We start from the raw sequence: 5110 nt of genomic DNA on the forward strand, positions 1-5110 counted from the left end.
CAAGGAGAGAAAGTTCCAGGACCTCCAGTCAATGAAACACGTCATGCCCGTTGAGTGTCATCACTTCTTTGACAATTTGCCACATTAATGGGCATCAGTCAAAAACCCAGCAAAGAAGAGCTGGAGGGAGAACTGAGGAGATGCACATGCCTCCTCAGTATTATGTTTAGTTAGTTTGTTAGTTATGCTTTATTGTTGACAGAGTTGAAGGTTTAAAATTGCAAAGGCATGTTCAAAAATGTTACATAATTGACAGACATTGTTATTAGTATGTCAATAGTCATCTATTGTCATAACCTTTTTGATTGAAATTATTAATAAATATCATATATTCAATATTTGGTCAATGTTTTTGTGTTTTTTCTGAGAAAATGACTTGGGGCGATTAGTTTAAGAGTGGGACGATATGTGTAAATATTCAGTCACAGACAAAACTCAGGACGTTCTGTATACTTTGGAGTGTTTTTAAGAGTTGTACGTGTAGAACCACAAGCACTTCAGACACCTGCGAGGAGACAGAAAAAGAAAAAGACTTGCTCCAGGTGAGGCTCGAACTCACAACCTCGGCATTGCTCTGCTCAATACTGTCATATAAGTACCGCGCGCTGACCGATTGCGCCACTGGAGCTTCGTCAGTACGGGGTCGGGAATAGTGTTTAAGTACTAGTGAAATTTTCCAATCGCACAATTAGTGTTGGTATTGATTGTAATCGATGTATTTCTGTTCTCTAATACATTAGTAGACATGGTGAAGACTGGAGGAGAAGCGAGGACCGAAGTCCCACAAAAAACCGCAGCCACCAGAGCCCACTCGTGTGATGCGTTCACGGACCTCTCGCTCAGCTCCGACCGCCAACAACTACTTCTTCTTCTCACTGAGACTAGACGCTGCAGTGGCGCATTGCTTCCCTCTACTGGTGCCCTCAACTGTGTTTCTATTGTCCAATACCCACTTTCACAGGCTGCAATGTTTGACAAATCTCTGTCAAAACATCGGGGCTGGACTTGGATTTGATTTATTTTATTGTAGTTAAAGCTGCTGCCCCCAACAACAGCCACAAAGTCAAAGTACACTTTGTTTTAATTAGATTTTTTTTTTATGCTATAAAAAAGATGTGAAACCTCAGCTGAGACTGCGTCATGATTGGTGGAGTGCACACTCCAAATGCACAAGATGGCAGTGTTAGCATTAGTATCTAAGATATTCTTCTTGTCTGGATATCCAGATAGAATACGGATGTGGGCCACTTCAGGCAATGATGCAGCACCTCTGGCCTTCTTGTTGCCCAGATGGATTGGATGTTAGCCTAAAGTGGCCCACCTGTAAAATAGCTAAATGTGGCCCAAATATCCCAACACAAATGTGAGCCTTTCTTGGCAAACATGCGGTGCTCTAGCCAAGGTAGCTCTGTATGTAGCCTGAAGTGGTAAGTGTGCTAAATTTCACATGCAATATTGCTTATGGCCCAGATCTGGCAAACAGTGCCATCACTCCATGCGGTCTGTGGGTGGATGACATGTTCGTTGTAGGCCAAATCTGGGTCAAAACAATTATGCTATGTGTGGAGATAAGGACAAAAGTCATAGAGAAAGCAAGGGGAAGTCCATATAAGAAAGCCACAAAGGGCGGGAGTGGATGAAAGAGTAACCGCCCGCACGGGACGCTCTGAAGTAAAGCAAACGTGCCCGCAACGAGGCAGCGATCATATCATTCATTTCATTGGTTGACCAGTGGTCAACACCTCACCTGGCATTCTATTGGTTGGGGAAACCGGGGCTATTTAAGTGTAAGGGCAGGGTTTTGATGGAAAGTCATACACAATCTGAACATAAATTCAACAAGTCATGCACTCAAACTGAAAGACCACGCTTTTGAATAAAGATAGGAAAAAAGCTCCATAACTTAAGGGCTTATGTGTTGTGTCAACTTAAAGTATGAAATTCGCCCAAAGTGCTATCTTAAGTTGGTGTAACTTACAATTACTATTCAGGTCTACTCATGTATCTAAGTTAAAAATACTTAAAATATTAAGTATGATAAACTGGAATATGTGTATTCTTATAAATTGAAAACATAAGTCAATGGCACTGCATAGTTTTAGTTGAGAGAACTATAGTTTAAACTTAAAATGTCAACTTTACTACCCATCAGTTGAGGGGACTAAAAAATAATTTACTCTTTTGACTTACTTTTAAAATGATTAGACATTCGCTGTGAAAATTCAATACTGAAAGAGAGGAAAATTCTTGAAACATGATCTATTCATTATGAACAATTGGTAAACATTTGGTGCAAACCATTATAAAACCAATAACTTAACTGCCAACATAGGCAACATTGAAATAGTAACAGCCGACATTTTGAGTGTCAATATTCATCCTTATGTTAACCTAATGGTTCCATTGCACAATTCTTTACAAAACAAAGCACATGATAATGCAAGTCACAATGTAAATGTAACCGAATAACACAGTAAAAACAAAAATTCAGTCATTATTTACTCACCACTATGCAAAACACTTTGAGTTTCATGGGTAAACAGTGTTACAGCAGACATATCATATCATTAACATATCATTCCTCCATACTGCTCCTTCGGTGTCATCTAAGTGTCCAGAATCCCCAACATTCACATTCGACTAGAAACAGCGTCATTTTCTGTTTTTGGGAACTATCCCTTTAAGCACAGGATCATTACCTCATACCTACCATTTATGTATTAAGTCTTTTGAGAAACAAATCCAGCAGTGAAGAAACACTGAATACAGATAGAATGGTTAAAACTTCACAAACACATGACTAATAAAACACACTGAAATTAATGTGTGGGTGTGTGCGTGTGTTTTCATGGCAGGCTTCTTCAACAAACTGTTCTTTAGAGCCTGAACACAGGCAGAGCACTCTGTACCAAAGTTCATGACAGGCCTCAAGTGTGCAACCCTATGGGGTAGTCCAGTTTGAGAGCGTAGATAAGTCCAAACAGAGGGATGAAGGCAGTTGTCAAGTCACAGATGACGATGAGTTCAACCCCTTTGACACACATTTCCTCCGAGTCTGTATCCTACATATAAACAAATTTGACATTATTTTCTTGAGGTGTTCTTTAATTTCAGCTGCTGGCTCCTCCCTCATATAGAAAGTCAGACTTCGGAGATCTGTGGCCTTTCTGTGTGCAAGCACGTCAGTTGTCTGAAAGATGAAAAATAAAGAATAAAAAATATCACATGGCCTGAAAATAAAATGGCCAGTGACATGGCCCATTGGACAATGTGTAAGTCAAGAAATAATGTTTTGATCTTAATATATAACTTACACAAAAGCCTCACTGCAGCCCTCTTCACAAACTTGACAGAATTTAGGTGGTGAGGGGTTCATTAAAAAACAATACATCATTATACTGTTCATGCCTCCTTTGTTAACAGTTAAAATAATTAAAATTTAAATCATATTTATACATATACAAGGTTTCTGTGTTTTATCACAAGGGAAGGAAAGAACCATTACTTTAAGGGTCTTACTAGTACCAGAGAGAATAAAGTGTGTATCACAATAAGATGAGGTGTAGAGTTCCTGAAGATCAACGTCACATGCACACGGGATGACGTTAACTGAAACTTCTAGAAGCTTCACCTCCTCAACTAGCAATGCAGTTTACAGCTAAATGTTAGCATGCTAACAAAAACAGCTAACACTGCAATCGTCGTCAGAAAGTTGTGCGTGTCTATGGAGAGTACAACCTTTACAACACACGACAATGCGCACACTCCTTCGATAACACAATAACGTAACACATGGTTAGTTTATTAACTTAGGCTCGGTGAGGTTGGTCTACAGGTAGCTGACAGGTAGCTTACAGGTAGCTAACACAGCTAGCTAACACAGGTAGATAACACAGGTAGATAACACAGGTAGATAATACAGGTAGCTTCTATGGATAGCTTCTACAAGTAGCTTTGTAAACGTGAACCTTTACATTCAAAAGACAATAAGCAGTAAACAAGCGCTAACTAGAGCACAGACAGTCTTACCTGGTTCACAGGAGCTGGAGGAAAGCGAGGAGGAGCAGCAACAACACTGGAACATGTCCGGACAACAACTGACTAGGTTGTGACGTCACGTCACGCAGGGGGAATTCCTAAACACAATTAAACTAAGAAATATGAACATACGCCCCCCCACACACACACACATCATATGTATGTATATATAAATATATATATATATAAACATATCTTGCTTGTTTTGTTATTGTTAAGCACTTGGTTTTGAAAGGTGCTATATAAATTAAGTTTTATATATATTTATACATACATTTATACACATATTTATACATATATATTTATATATATATGTATATTCTTGCTCAGTGATCTTAGTTACCACAAGAGATGGCTAATCACTATATTAAGTTTCCTCAACTTAAAATTTTCAGTGAACTGCATTACTTATCTGTAAACTTGGAATTTTAAGTTAGCTCAACATTTTTCAAAAACATTTGCTCACTCAACTCCGAAAACAAAGTTAGAACAACGATTTTGAAGTTGGGCTTTTTACAGTGCACATACGGGAACTTTTTCTGTCACTCTGAGGTACCACATGATTAAAGCTGAAAGACGAATCATGTCCAGGTCCGTCTCAACGTTGTTTTTCGGATTCTCACCTCCAGTGAAAGCCTCGGACTGTGTAGAAAACACCCGGCAGCTGCAGCATCGGACTGTGGTTGCATTTATTTAAAAAGCTGCGTGCTGTGACGAGAGGGTAAGCGGCACATGAAAAACCTTTCGTCACAGAACAACGGGAGTTGTGTCAACACATAAACACACAGTGAAGTATACCTCAAGGCGGCCTGTAAGCCTCCAGGATGGTGATTTATATTCTGAGAGCACTTCTCATTCCTCATCACTGTGTCGAGTTGCCATATTTTGTGGAGGTATTTTATGGCATCCCTGCTCAGGCCGCCGAGTGTACGAGGCCCCATCCATCACCCCCTCCAGAGCAGCACAAAGGCAGACAGAGACAGAAAGATGGAGTGGGAGGCTGGGAGACAGGACAGGACAGGCTGTCAGTGTTTAACAGCAGGAAATGACTCACTGAGACTGGACACCATAA

At 39.9% G+C, this 5110-nt stretch overlaps 1 long non-coding RNA gene and 1 other non-coding gene across 2 annotated transcripts; both read right to left on the bottom strand.

Moving 5' to 3' along the window:
- Positions 1-534: 534 nt before the first annotated feature.
- On the bottom strand, positions 535-628 carry trnai-uau. Its single transcript has 2 exons — positions 591-628; positions 535-570 (listed from the first exon to the last, which is right to left on the bottom strand). It is a non-coding gene; the product is annotated as a tRNA-Ile (tRNA).
- A 1616-nt stretch (positions 629-2244) lies between these two features.
- Positions 2245-4109, bottom strand: LOC118100720. Its single transcript, XR_004694466.2, has 2 exons — positions 4030-4109; positions 2245-3190 (listed from the first exon to the last, which is right to left on the bottom strand). It is a non-coding gene; the product is annotated as an uncharacterized LOC118100720 (long non-coding RNA).
- Between the last annotated feature and the right edge of the window lie 1001 nt (positions 4110-5110).

Source organism: Hippoglossus stenolepis, chromosome 21, assembly GCF_022539355.2.
Source record: "Hippoglossus stenolepis isolate QCI-W04-F060 chromosome 21, HSTE1.2, whole genome shotgun sequence".
NCBI lineage: Eukaryota > Metazoa > Chordata > Actinopteri > Pleuronectiformes > Pleuronectidae > Hippoglossus > Hippoglossus stenolepis.